Genomic DNA, 15,563 nt, shown 5'->3' on the forward strand with positions numbered 1-15,563 from the left:
GGGGGGAAGTTGATGACAAGAGGTCTCCAAGAAAGTTAGTGGGAGAATAGAATTACTCTGTGAGCCACCATAGACTCGATATACCTGTATGTGCTGAAATCATTGTGTATCAGTGTGTTTCTATATGCGTGCATGTTTCATCTGTGTGTGTGTGTGTGTGTGTGTGTGTGTGTGGGGGGGGTTTCTGTACGTGTGTGTGTTTCTGTGTGGGTGCGTGTTTCTGTATGTGTGTGTGTTTGAATATGTGTGTGTTTCTGTGTGTGTGTTTATTTATTTCTGCATGTGTGCGTGTTTCTGCATGCGTGCGAGTTTCTGCATGCGTGCGTGTTTCTGCATGTGTACGTGTTTCTACATGTGTGCGTGTTTCTGCATGTGTGCGTGTGTCCTTGTTTCTGCATGCGTGCGTGTCTCTGCATGCGTGCTTGTTTGAATATGTGTGTGTTTCTGCGTGCGTGTTTATTTATTTCTGCATGTGTGCGAGTTTCTGCATGCATGTGTGTTTCTACATGTGTGCGTGAGTGCTTGTTTCTGCATGCGTGCATGTTTCTGCATGCGTGCTTGTTTCTGCATGCGTGCGTGTTTCTGCATCTGTGCATGTTTCTGCATCTGTGCATGTTTCTGCATGTGTGCATGTTTCTGCATGTGTGCGTGTTTCTGCATGTGTGCGTGTTTCTGCATGTGCATGCGTTTCTGTGTGTGCGTGCCCCCAGTTAGTGCTCCTGATATGGCCTCCTTTGCCTCTGTGAGGCTAAGCATTGATTAAGCGATTGTTTTGTCAAAAACCTGCGTTTGGCCGGTTGGATCTTCAGGTTGCTATGCACTTTAACCCATTCCCATACTAACCTTTCTGTCCTGGGCTTCCTCCATTGCCAGACACAAACTGGAAGAAACACCACCTCATATTCTGCCTAGGTAGCATACAACCCAACGACATAAACATTTTTCAATTTTTGGTATCGAGTTCCCTGTGCCCTCTCTGGAAGTGCACCCATTCCTCCCTCTATCGTGCCTCCCTTCCGCCCTCCGACCCCTTCCAGCTATATCCCTCTCTCTAGCTTTACATTTCACTCCTCTTATTTGTCTTCTTTTTATTTGTTTTGTGTTTCCTTCATCTCGAGCCATTGTCCACCCTTCTGCCAACCAAACCTCCTTCACCTGTATCCACCTATCACTTGCCAGACTTTGTCTCACCCTGGCCCCTTATCGAGCCTTCTCCCTCTTACTACAATTAGTCTGAAAGATCATCCCGACCTGAAATGTTACCTATCCATGTCCTCCAGAGATGCTTCCTGATCTGTTGAGTTACTCCAGCACTTTGTATTTCACGTGATATTTCAGCATCTGCTGTTCCTGATGTCAGTTAAATTAGGTTGTGGGTTATATCAGAGTGTTACAGTAACCATATCAATTAAATCAGACAATGTTAAATTTAGGTCATTGTTTATATCAGAGAGGCTATAGTTAAGGTGATGGTTATATCTCAGAGTGTTACAGTGAGAATGTGGTTTCAGCAATGGTGTGGAACATATTGGAGGGTTACGGGGAGAGTGTGGGTTATATCAGAAAGAGTTACAGTGAAATTGTAGATTATGTCAGTGTTATTTGACATAGTGGATTGTAACAACCTTACATTCATAAGATTGTAAGTGATAGGAATTAGGCCATTTGGCCCATCAAGTCTACTCCGCCATTCAATCATGGCTAATCTATCTCTCCCTCCTAACCCCATTCTCCTGCCTTCTCCCCATAACCTCTGACACCCGAACTAATCAAGAATCTATCTATCTCTGCCTTAAATATATCCATTGACTTGGCCTCCACGGCCTTCTGTGGCAAAGAATTCCACAGATTCACCACCCTCTGAAGAAAGGAATCCCTCCTCATCTCCTTCCTAAAAGAATGTCCTTTAATTCTGAAGCTATGACCTCTAGTCCTAGACTCTCCCACTAGTGGAAACATCCTCTGCCCATCCACTATCCAAGCCTTTTACTATTCCGTCAATTTCAATGAGGTCCCTCATTGAGGCTCTGAGTAACATCAGAGAATGAGGCTGTGGGATATTTTAGTGGGTGACGCCGTGAAGGTACAAGATATATCAGAGAAGATTATAGGGAGGATGTGGTGATATCAGAGGCTTATAGTCAGGCTGGGCATTATATCAGGCAGTGTTCCATTGAAGGTTTATATGAGGATGTTGCACTGAGTACATTGGTTACATCCATGTGTTTTCCCCTTGAGAAGGTGAGTGAAGCTATCTTCTTAAACTCTGGTGAAGGTGCTCTGTGGTACTGTTGGGGTCCTGAGGAGGGACAGTCCTGTTCCTGGAGGAGGGTTAAGCCCCAGCAATGATAGAAGGACCAGCGATATATTTGCAACGAATCTGGGGTGAACACAAACTGGAGCAGCTCAGCCAGATGAGCGGCATCTGTGAAGACAAAGGGAAGGGTGGCGTTTTGCATTGAGAGCCTGCATCGGTACTGAGAGGGGAGAGGGGAGAGCACCAGTATAAAGAGGACAAAGGGAGGGGTAAGATAAGGGGCTGGTAGTGATAGACGGCACCAGGTGAGATGGAGCTGATGGGCAGATGGGGGACGGGGAGGGATAAATTGGAGACAATGCCTGGTGGGTGATGGGTGGAAACAGATAAGGAGATCAAATATGGGCAGATTGGGGGTAGGGGAGCGGGGAAGGAGGGAGATACGAGGTAAAGTTGGAGGCAGAGGCAGGTATTGATACCATGCCCTTTCTGTTGTGCAGAAATCAGAAGTGTAGACAATACTCCAAGTGCGGTCTAACAAATGTTTGGTACGGATCTAACATGGCATCCCAACTTCTGTAGTCAATGCCTCAGAGTTTGAAGGCAAGTGTACAAAATACTGCATAGTAGAGTTGCTGCCTTACAGCGCCAGAGACCGGGTTCGATCCTGACTAAGGGGTGCTGTCTGTACGGAGTTTGCATGTTCTCCCTGTGACCTGCGTGTGTTTTCTCCGGGTGCTCCGGTTTCCTCCCACACTCCAAGGGCATCCGGGTCTGTAGGCGAATTGGCTTCAGTACAATTGTACATTGCCCTGGTGTGTGTGGCATAGTGTTAGTGTGCGGGGATCGCTGGTCAGAGCGGTCTCGGTGGGCCGAAGGGCCTGTTACCGTGCTATATCTCTAAACTAAACTAAATAAACAAAATGCTTTTCTCACTGCCCTTTCCACCACTTTGTTGCTGGGAAATGTATCAGGGAAACTCTGCAATCTAATACAATTTTTAGAAAGCTCCAATTATTTTAAGGGCATGAATGTACAGTAACTCTTTGCAAATGGAGTGAGATGATAGCAAGAACTGTTAGCTCAGTGCAGCATGTACTGGTCGTCTGACTGTCTCTAGGATTCTGCCGTTCACGTTTTCCAGTCTGAAGGAGCTGTGTGCCTTCTGTGTGAAGAGTCCAGTCAACATGTTAACACCTCTGCGGCTCCACCCACCCTCCTCTAGCTGGTTGGTGTAACCACCTCCAGGAACCGGACAGGGAGCTGTTCCCAGCTGTTAGTATGGGCTTGCTGTGAGGTAGAAACATAGAAAATAGATGCAGGAGTAGGCCATTCGGCCCTTCGAGCCTTCACCGCCATTCAATATGATCATGGCTGATCATCCAACTCAGTATCCTGTACCTGCCTTCTCTCCATACCCCCTGATCCCTCTAGCCACAAGGGCCACATCTAACTCCCTCTTAAATATAGCCAATGAACTGGCCTCAACTACTTTCGGTGGCAGAGAATTCACCACTCTCTGTGTGAAAAAAATAATAATCTCATCTCGGTCCTAAAAGACTTCCCCCTTATCCTTAAACTGTGACCCCTTGTTCTGGACTTCCCCAACATCGGGAACAATATTCCCGAGGTGGAGTCTGAATGCACTGGCTGGGCCCAGGGTCGTCTGGCCGAGCCACTCTGCAGTGGGATTTGCGGATTCCATTCCGCTGCTTCAGCTGGGGAGACAGAGCCTTGGGCTGTTATCCACTGCCTTCCTCAACCAAAGCAACACGACGGCCATCCCATCACACAGCTCTGCTCGTGTAATCCAACCTGACAGCAGCTCTAGCCTGGCTCTGTGTAATCGAACCCTGCCAAGAATAGACACTTATCTAATGCTTGGCACCGCTCTGCACCGACACATCCCCTGCACTGCCAGCCCCCTTGGCGACTGACAGTGCGGCCTTCTCTTGCTGAGCGCTCCGTTTCCACAAGGGCTCCATTCCGTGGCTTACCCTGCAGAGTGAGTACTACCCCGGCGTTTGCTCAGAGCAGTCTGGTGTTAAAGCTGGCCAGCGCAGTGAGCAGGCAGATAAAGCTGGCAGCAGCAGGCATGGCTGATAGCTGAGGGTTCCTCTGCCAGAGCCTGACGTGAAGTTACACAGCCGATGCCAAGTGTGACCAAACTACCCTGCCCTTGTAGCGAGCTGGGCACAGGCCCTCAGGTGTAGGCCCTGGGGTCTGACTGTGGGTGGGGTCAGGAACTCCACGGTACAGTGGGTAAGGTTAATATACAGAAACTGAGTAAAGCACGTCCCCTCCCCCCAGCCCCAGCCTCCCCCTGTGCTGACGTAACTGGAGTGCCAGAAATATCCCCAGCATCTGGAGGATGGCAAACAAACAGTTAATGCAAAGAAAACCCCACTTGGCTAATGCATCAACCTAGAACAATACTCCAGTGAGGGGCAGCGCGTGCAACTGTAACGTGACATATGATGTGTGTGGGATTGTACGTCTGTGATGTTTGTGGACCTGTGCCCTAGTGTCTCTCCGTGTTTGTGGTAATGTATGCAGTGCGAGTCAGTGCCTGCAACATATCGAATGTGGATTGTACCTCAGTATAGATGACTCTATGTGGAAAATAAATGGAATGTGGTCCAGGGCTCTGCAAAGCCACAGCTCAGGAAGAAGGAAGACATTTTAAAGTCACCTGTGCTAAACGTCTCATCATCGAAGCAAATATATGATGGAGACAGAGAAAATAATGTAAATGGAGACATAAGGAACTGCAGATGCTGGAATCTTGAGCAAAGCACAAAGTGCTGGATTAACTCGGTGGGGTCATAAAATCATAAGTTATAGGAGCAGAATTAGGCCAATCGGCCTATCAAGTCTACTCCGCCATTCAATCATGGCTGATCAATCTTTCCCTCCCAACCCCATTCTCCTGCCTTCTCCCCATAACCCGATACCCATAAGCAGCAAGAATCTTTCAATCTCTGTCTTAAAAACATCCGTTAATTTGGCCTCCACAGCCTTCTGTGGCAATGAATTCCATAGATTTGGCAGTTTCAGGTAGTTTCGCTGGACGACATGGATTGGCGACTTTTCGGCTCGAGACCCTTCTTCAGACTCTGAAACAAAGTGTCGGAGGAACTCAGCAAGACAACCAGTGGAGGTCGAGCTTAGCATCATGACCCTGCGTTAGGACCGAGTGTGGAGGGAGGATGGGCAACATTAAGAGGTGAGAGCGAGGGCTGAGGCAGGGGCTGGGAGATAAAAGGTGGAGCTAGATGACGGACATGCACAGATGAAGCCAGTGGGGAGAAGGGGAGTGTTGAGACAGAGGCTGGTAGGTGATAGGTGGAAGCAGGAGAAAAAAAAAGAAAAAGAAGATTTTAGGCAGATGGAGCCAGTTGTGGGGTGAGTGGTGGAGGGAAACAGACGCTGGAACCAAATAAGGGGACATGATGGGCGGATGGTAGTTGGGGGAACAGTTGGTAGAAGGCATAAGAAGGGTGGGCCAAGGGAGAAGCTGATTGCTACATGTATGATGGGCAGGTGGAACTAAGGTAGTTGGGGGGAAGATAACAAGGGGAGGTAGAGGAATGGAAAAGGTGAAGAAAGGGAGGGTGACGCTGGGCAGACTGATGGTATATCTGAAATTGGAGAATTCAACATTCATACCAGTGGATTGTATACTACCTGGGTGGAATACAGCATGCTGTTCCTCTAGTTTGCATTTGGCCTCACCCTGACGGTGGGGGAGGCTGAGAAGAGGCAGGTCGGTATAGGAATGGGAAGGGGAGATGAATAGATATGCAACCTGAAGCTCAAGATGTGGACAAGACAGCGATGCTCGGTAAAGCAGTTGTCTAGTCTATGCTTGGTCTCACCGATGTGGAGCAGGCAACATTGAGAGCAACAAATGCAATTGATGATGTTGGAGGAACTGTGGATGAATCTCTGCCTCAGCTGGAAGAGCTGATTAGGTCGCTGGATGGGTAGTAAGGTTGGAGGTGTGGGGACAAGGATTGGTCCAAGTGATTTTGAGGACAGGGTGGAAGTTGGTAGCGCAGGTGATACATTTGACAATTCCACAAGAATGCCTCAACACAAAGACAGATCTTCACTGACAACGATACATAGGCAAACTGGATGCACAGCCTAGGAGAGCTATAGGCTGGACCACAGGGCACGAGCTCTGCTGCAGTTCACCACTGTGGACACTTGTGAAGAAGCTCTTCTTCTATCTCTGAAAACCAGGACTAATTTAACGAGAATGACCAGGTAATTGCAGATCCGCCCACAAACATTAGGTGTTCTTGGATTGCAAAATCCATGACACTTCAAGGGAAGGTAAACAGCTCGATAGGAACTTGAAGGCCGAGGTCCAGCAAAACCTAGGACCCAAAGAGCAGATGGCGGGAAGCAAAAACACAGGATGTCCAGCAAACTGGTAATAACTTTGATACGTCCAGGTCCTTCAGAATTGTCAGGGCTAATAATCAGCCCAAACACTCAAGGCCCACCCCTTTGAGAAGCAAAAACGGGGATGAACACATCAGGGACAGAGAAGCAATTATCAATCATTGGAATGAACACTCCAAGATCTCCTCAACTGTGACTCCATTACCCCATGAAAAAAATAACCAGGACTCCAGGGCAGACAGTATCACTCAGCTGGAAGAGCTTTGAGGAATCCACACTTAGGAAAAGGCGAGTACATCAGGGGACCTCAGTCACAACATAATTGTAGTGATCTTCAAGAAAGGAGACATGTCGGACTGTGGTAACCGAAGAACATAAAAGAACAAGAAAATAGGAATAGGCCAACAGGCCTTCAAGACTATGGCACAATTCATTCTGATTATATCTGATCAATGCGAGCTTTAATTGCTCTTCTGTGCCAGTTCACCATAATAGTCAATTCCTCAGGCTATCAAATATTTATCAATCTCCGACTTAATTACTTCTAATTATCCAGTTGCTGCCACTTGCTCGTGCAGGGAATTCCAGTATAACCAGGCACCACGGAAGACATTCCTACACATCTCAGTTTTTAAAGACCGGCCCCTTATGCTGTACTTGTGTCCCCTTGGTCAGGACTCTCCTACAACTGAAAACATCCCAACTTTCCTTATGATCTTCTCTTATTGAATAATGTCACCCTCATTCTTCTAAACTTCAAGGAACCCAAACCCAAACTTTTCATCTTCTTTTGATAGGACAACTCTCTCATCCCAGGTATTAGCCTGGTGAAACTCCATTGTAGGTAATGCCCCTGTCCCACTTAGGAAACTTGAACGGAAACCTCTGGAGACTGCGCCCCACCCAAGGTTTCCGTGCAGTTCCCGGAGGTTTTTGTCAGTCTTCCTACCTGCTTCCACTACCTGCAACCTCCAGCAACCACCTGCAACCTCCGGGAACGGCTCGGAAACCTTTGGTGGGGCGCAAAGTCTCCAGAGGTTTCCAAGACACCTCATCAACAATATATGCGATATTCCAAGACACCTCATCAACAATCTATATATATGCAACAAGAACTCCCTATTTTAAATTCTAATTCATTTGCGATGAAGCCAAAATGATTTTTACTTGCTTAGCTACTTGTTGGAACTGCCAGCTAGCGCTCCATGATGTTTGCACTAGAATACCTAAATCACTTTACTCATTTGCAATATCTCTGCATTTTGATAAGGATCTGCCTTTTGATTCCTGTCACCAAAATACATGACAAATGTAGGTCCCTTACAATCGGAGACAGGTGAATTTACAAATGGAAACAAGGAAATGACAGAACAGTTCAATGAGTACTTTAGTTCTGTCTTCACTAAGGAAGACACAAACAATTTTCCAGAAATACTCGGGAATCAAGGATCTAGTGGGAGGGTGGAACTGAAGGGAATCCACATTCATCAGGAAATGGTGTTAGGTAAACTGTTGGGACTGAAGGCAGACCCCAGGGCCTGATGGTCTGCATCCCAAAGGAGGTTCCCACAGAAATCGTGGATGCATTGATGATCATTTTCCAATTTTCTCTCGACTCTGGATCAGTTCCTGTGGACTGGAGCGTAGCCAATGTAACTCCACTTTTTAAGAAAGGAAAGGGGGAAATATAGACCAGTTAGCCTTACGTCAGTAGTGGGGTAGATGCTTGAGTCGATTGGTAAAGATGTTATAGCAGCGCATTTGAAAAGCAGTGATAGATCAAAGTCACCATGGATTTATGAAGGGGAAATCATACTTTACTAATTTTCTGGAATATTTTGAGGATCTAACAAGTAGAATGGATAAGGGAGAGCCAGTGGATGTGGTGTAACTGGACTTTCAAAAAGCCTTTGACAAGGTCCCACCCAAGAGTTTAGTGTGTAAAATTAGAGCACACTAATTGGGGGTAGGGTATTGACATGGATAGAGAACTGGTTGGCAGACAGGAAGCAAAGAGTAGGAATTAATGGGTCCTTTTGAGAATGGCGGACAGTGACCAATGGGGTGCTGAAAGGCTCGATGCTGGGACCCCAGTTATTTACAATATATATTAACAATTTAGACGAAGGAATTAAATGTAACATCTCCAAGTTTGCAGATGACACAAAGCTGGGAGGCAGTGTGAGTTGCGAGGAAGACGCTATGAGGCTGCAAGGTGACTTGAATGGGTTAGATAGATGCATGGCAATTGCAGTATAATGTGGATAAATGTGAGGATATCCACTTTGGTGGCAAGAACAGGAAGGCAGATTATTATCCGAATGGTGTCAGATTAGGAAAAGGGAGGTGCAACGAGACCTGGGTATGCTTGTACATCAGTCACTGAAAGTAAGCATGCAGGTACAGCAGGCAGTGAAGAAAGCTAATGGCATATTGGCCTTCATTGCGAGAGGATTTGAGTTTAGGAGCAAGGAGGTCCTACTGCAGTTGTACAGGTCCCTGGTAAGACCGTACCTGGAGTATTGTGTGCAGTTTTGGTCTCCTAATTTGAGGAAGGACATTATTGCTGATGAGGGAGTGCAGCGTAGGTTCACCAGGTTAATTCCCGGGATGGCGGGACTGACATATGATGAAAGAATGGGTCGACTGGAATGTAGACAGATGAGAGGAGATCTTATAGAAACATATAAAATTCTGAGAGGATTGGACAGGCTAGATGCAGGAAAAATGTTCCCGATGTTGGGGGAGTCCAGAACCAGGGGTCACAGTTTAAGAATATGGGGTATGACTGAGATGAGGAAAAAAATGTTCACCCAAAGAGTTCTGAATCTGTGGAATTCTCTGCCACAGAAGGCACAGGATGTTTTCAAGAGTGAGTTAGATTTAGTTCTTAGGGCTAAAGAAATCAAGGAATATGCGGAAAAAGTAGGAACGGGGTACTGATTTTAGATGATCAGCTGTGATCATATTGAATGGCTCAAAGGGCCGAATGGCCGACTCCTACATCTATTTTTCTACGTTTCTATGACCTCTCAGTAAACTCCATTTGCCAGTGTTTTGCACACTCTTTCAATTTCTCTATAGTTATAGAACGGCAGTATTTTCACAACATGCCCTTTCACCGTTTTTCATATTATCAGCAAATTTGGAAGCAAATTTGTACACTGTTCCTTCCTCTAGATCATTAATCATTAATACAGTTAACAATATGGGCCAAGAATTGATCCCTGCGGTACAGATAGTTATGCTATAACACATTTCTATGACATAAATTGCATATAATGCAACTAATGAATCTTGGTAGGATATTTGTATTATGCAGTGCAAAATGTTATAATGCAATTTTGATTGGGAATTAGAGAACCATTTGAAAGTCACATTGGAAATTGATGCTAAAAAAAAAAGCTGTCTTGGGAAGAAAAACAGTCTAGGAAAAAAAACTGCTTCCATGTAATCTCCCACATTAATCATTGTCTCTAAAGAACACAGCTGCTAACGTCCAATGCCACACTCTGCCAAACAATGTAACATATAGCCATAAATATTTTAAGCTTGCATTCATAAAACTAAGCATATTGCTATTGAAAACTCGCTAGCCCCTAACACTCTTTCCCCCATTGACATAATTGTTTATATAATATGATTTTATAATGGGATCTCACGGTCGCTAAACGTTTTAACACCCTTTCTAATACCAATATCTTTGTCCTTGGCCTCCCCCATTGCTAAAGTAAGGCCATGCGCAAACTAAAGGAACAGCACCTCATATTCTGCTTGGGTACCTTGCATTGGTATCAACATTGAATTCTCCAACTTTGCCTAATACCCCTGCTACCCCCTCTTTCCAAGGCCCCCGCCCCTGTGTGCTGCTCTTTCTTCCACCATCTCCCATCCCAGTCACCATACTCCTTTCTTCCTTCGTATACTTATGCCCCATCCCTGAGTCCCCTATTTTCTTTTTTCAACTCTCCTTTCCACTCTCCCCTTCCACATATCTGCTTTACATTTCACTCCTCTCCTCTGACACCCATTTGTCTCCTTTTCACCTCTCGCCTTGTCATTTACTTCAGTCATTTGCCAATTAAACCCGTCATCTATATCCACCTATCATTTGCCAGGCTTTGATCCACTCCCACCTCTCATTTGCAATATTCTCTTCCCTTCTCTAACCATGCTGAAGAAGGATCGCGACCCAAAGTGTGGCCTGTCCATTTCCTCCCCAGATGCTGCCTGACCCATTGAGTTCGTCCAGCTGATTATACACCAGCAGTTTGAATATCTGCCATTGTTTCTCTACTGACCTGTCCCTTAGCTTGTTTATCCTGTCCATCTGAGACGACAACTCCATTAGAATTGCTCTTATTTCAGTTGAAGGCACTGGTTATGGTCCTATGGCGTTTACCTTCAAATTGTATTTGTATTCCTATCACATTGTGGTTACCATACCGTGGGGAATTTTAATCATGATATCTTATTAATCCTTCCTCTTTGCATAAATACCAAATCTAAAATAGACTTTTCCTGGGTGGATTCCATAACACACTGTTCCACGAAGCGATCCCTGATGCATTCCATACGTTTTCCTTCAACGATTCCCTTGCTAGTTTGATTCATCCGATCAATATGTAAATTAAAATCCTCCATGATAATTGCAATTCCCTTCAAACATGCCCTTGATATTTCCCCATTTATGCTCTGACCTATTGATAGGTCACATGTTGAGGACACAAGGAACTGCATGTGCGCTAGTTTACAAAAAAATAACACAGTGCTGGAGTAACTCAGTGGGTCAGGCAGTATATCTGGAGGAGACAGACACAAATTTGTGGTCTACAGAAAACTTCCACCCATGTCTCCATTCCCTGCTATCTATCTCATTACAAACGTTAGACACATCCAAATAAACAACAATATTGTTTGATTATTAACAGTTATTTACAACTCAGGATTTGTTGATTTTGACATTTAATTTGAAGTCATAAAATCATTCCACATGGAAGAAGAAATACCAACTCATCAATGCTGACCAAGATGCCTATCTAGGCTAGTCCCATTTGCCTGTGTTTGACCCATATCCCTCTATACCTTTCCATATCCAAGTACCTGTCCAAATGTCTTATAAACATTGTATTTGTACCTGCATCTACAGCTTCCCTGCCAGCCCATTTTACCTGCCCACTATCCTCTGTGTGAAAAATATGCTCCTCTGTTCCTTGAATCTTTACATCCCCATCTTAAATGTACTGCCCAGGCTTGTTACACAATTACTGTCTATTTCTCCCTCACCATTTTATGCAATTGCTCCTTCAATTCTCTCTGATTTATTAAAGCTCTTGGAGCTCTCTACCCTCCTGGTTAGTTTTACTCCTGTCTACATCCCTAGTTACGTGATTTACTAGGACACTGGTCCCAACATGGTTCAGGTGGAGCCCATCTCAATGGAACCAATCTCTCCAGGTTACCCCAGTACTGATGCCAGTGTCATACAATTCAGAACCCATCCCTACCACATCATGCTTTGAGCCTGGCATTTACCTATGTTAACCTATTTACCCTTTGCTAATTTGCACGTGTCTTAGGTAACAATCCTGCCATTATCACCCTTGTGGTTCTGCTTTTCAATTTTGCCCCGAGCTCCTCATAATGTGCAGACTTCAGTAAAATCTCCTCCCTTGTCAGACCTTGTTCACACTAATGTGCCCTGATTTTAAACTCTTCACTGAACAGAAAAGGCAGGAAACAAAGCAAAAGAAAAACACCCTGTAATCGTTCTGTTACTTGACGGCAAGCGGCGGCCTTGTGCTGACCAGGCAGCTGTCTCCTATTGCCATACCTCACTCTCGGACAACTCTGCTGCTGGTCTATGAGGGTCTGCACCCCCAGGCCCTCTTCCCTCATCTGCTACCCTGCTGTCTGCCAAATAGAAAGTCATCAGTAATGGCTGGAAGAGCTGTTCCCTGAACCACAGTCTGGATTCTGTAAATCTAGAAGCACAGTAGATATGATCTTCGCTATGTGACAGCTCCACGGACAATACAGGGAACAGCATGGTTAGAGATACAACATGGAAACAGGCTTTTACGGCTCACCGAGTCCATGAAGACCATCGATCACCCGTTCACAGTAGTTCTATGATATTCCATTTTCTCATCCACAGCCTGTATACTAGCGACAATATACAGAGGTCAACCAAGCTACAAACCCGCACGTCTTTGGGATGTGGGAGGAAACCGGAGCACCCAGAGGAAACCCACGCGGTCACAGGAGAATGTGCAAACTCTACAGAGACAGCACCCGAGGTCAGGATTGAACCTGGGTCTCTGGTGCTGTGAGGCAGCAGCTCTACCAGTTGCACCACTGTGCTGCAATGGTCTTCATCAATCTCATTGAAGACTTTGATTATATTAACTGAGAGTGACTGTGGAATATCCTCCTCAAATTTGTCTCCATTTTATGCTTGCACTGCAGTGGCATGCAAGCTGTGATGTTAGCCAATGGATCTACAACAGAACTGATCTCAGTCAAGACGAGTGACAAACATGGCTGCATCATTGCCACAGCACTTTTCTCAATGAAATGTTCACTTTGCCTCCTATACAAGAGTGGGGCAAATCTTCAGAACAAATGGGAAAACTGTCCCATGGCAACTGCACTCCAGAACCTAGGTACAATGTACAGGCAGCACTGGCTCTTGATCAGATGATCAGCTCCATAGCCTTGTCAATACTCTCCCTAAAGCATGTGGGGAAAATGGGCCTTACCTTAAACATTCCTCTACCAACCTGTTCTTGCTGCACCACACTGCCCTCTGACAATAATGTTTCTGAGTAACATCAATCACTTATCTATATCTCAGTAGACAGCATTTAAGGCAAACATGGATGATGAAGTTCATAACTGTCTTCAATCCAACATTACAGCCTGTGGGCAATTTAGGAAGAGGGGGTTTAAAGGGCAAGACCTCAGATCTGGCATGAACCTCATGATCTACCATACAGCAGTGATCCCTGCATTCAATATCCTCTTAATTCCTAATCTATTTCTAGCAGACATCCCAGGGCACAGGACAAATGCCATCAGTGCTGCCCTGCAAAACCCTCCAATGTCACCATCCTCTTCCTGGTTACTGATGGTCAACTTCATTCAACAGATCATATTGTTTGCATACCAGAGTCCTGAAATAGGCATTTCATTCCAAGTTTGTCCTGTGAAGAAACGACCAGGTGGATAACGGAAATGTTTCTAAGGTGTGCTCAAAGCCACCTTGATATACTGTTAACAAAACATCCCAACAGACCATTGGCCATAAACACTCAACGTTTTAGAAAGAGGATTCAGGACGGGAATGAGAACCTGGACTCTGTGCCTGAGGACCTCAAGAGGGCATGTGTAAGTTGCAGAAGAAAGCTCCACCTCACAAGATACCGGCATGCCTATTCCAATTGCCACCCCTGTCTTACCTGTGGAAATACCTGTGGTTCCACACTGGCCTCAGCAGCCACCTCAGAACCCACAAAAACCCGAGTTATCCTTGATACAAACAGATTGCCTGAGAAAACCTGGGTCAGGGTATGTCTGTGGAACTGTGTGTGCATAACGCCATTTCAATCAATGTGTGCAACACCACCTCAGTCAGTGTGTGTGTGAGAGAGAGACAGCACCTGAGTCAGTGTGTGTGTGTGTGTGTGCGACTCCACCTCAGTCAATGTGTATGTGTGTGAGACCCCACTTTAGTCAGTGTGTGTGTGGGATACTACCTCACTGTGTGTGTGTGTGTGAAACCCCACCTTAGTCCATGAGTGTGTGTGTAATTCACCACGTCAACGTGTGTATGTGTGAGAGACGCCACATCAATCTATGTGTGTGTGAGATTCACCACCTTAGTTAATGTGTGAATGTGTGAGACACCATCTCGGTCAGGGGTGTGTGTGTGTGTGTGTGGAGGCAAGGAAGCACAATGCAGGAGCTCTGACAGATATTTCTGCATCTTTGCTTCTGGGTGATGTAAAAGTTATTCTTTTAATGGCAGCAGGGATAAGCCAAGTACTGAAAGGCTGGTGAGTTTTACATCAGTGGTAGCGAAACTTCTGGAGATAAATCTAAGGGACAGAAATTGGAATGATAGGGATTGTCAACATGGCTTTGTTCCTGGGAATTCGCACAAAATTGATGAGGTTTTTGAGGAGGTAACTAACCATATTGATGAGAGGAGTGCAGTAGATGTTGACTACATAAATGCCTGTAAGACCTTTGACAGAGTCAAATAAGGCTTGATAAAGGCTTGTTCAAAATGATCCAGGGAAGGCTGGCAAATTGGATCCAAAATAGGGTTGGTAATAGGAGGCAGAAGGTGATTGATTTTCTAATTGGATGTCTGTGAAGAGTAATGTACCATAAACATCAGTGGTGTGATCGCTGATGTTTGTGAAATGCATCAACAATCTGAATACAACTGTGAGAGATATGCAGATACACTAAAAAATTGGGGGCAACAGCATTATATTGGTCAGTTGGAAAGTTGAGTGGAACATAGGTCAATGGATAATTCTACAAGTGAGAAGGGATGCATTTTGGGGTGGGGGTGGAGTAAATAATAGGGTCTTGGGGAATGTTAATGACAAGAGAGACCAAGTCCGTAGATCTCTGAAAGTAGCAGCACAGATAGGTGATGGAGAAGGCATGTTGGATGCTTAAACGTTTTAGCCAGGGCATTAAATGTGAGAGCTGGGATATCAATGTGAGGACTTTATAAAACATTGGTTAGGCCATTCGAGAGGTACTATGTGCAGTTACGGTCCCCACAATGCAGGGAGGATCTGACAACACTGGAGAGAGTGTAGAGGAGATTCACCAGGGCGTGGCCTGAAATGGAGCTTTCTGGTTATGGGAGGAT

General features: G+C 45.4%; 1 protein-coding gene across 1 annotated transcript in view; it reads left to right on the forward strand.

Moving 5' to 3' along the window:
* The first annotated feature begins 4,177 nt into the window (after positions 1-4,177).
* Positions 4,178-15,563, forward strand: part of LOC116981952 (microtubule-associated protein tau-like) — a 64,882-nt gene continuing 53,496 nt past the window's right edge. The window contains exon 1 of the mRNA XM_033035198.1: positions 4,178-4,262. The gene's annotated coding sequence lies outside the window, so the exon portion shown is untranslated. The remainder of the gene's footprint in view (positions 4,263-15,563) is intronic.

This window comes from Amblyraja radiata, chromosome 16 (assembly GCF_010909765.2).
Source record: "Amblyraja radiata isolate CabotCenter1 chromosome 16, sAmbRad1.1.pri, whole genome shotgun sequence".
Classification (NCBI taxonomy): domain Eukaryota; kingdom Metazoa; phylum Chordata; class Chondrichthyes; order Rajiformes; family Rajidae; genus Amblyraja; species Amblyraja radiata.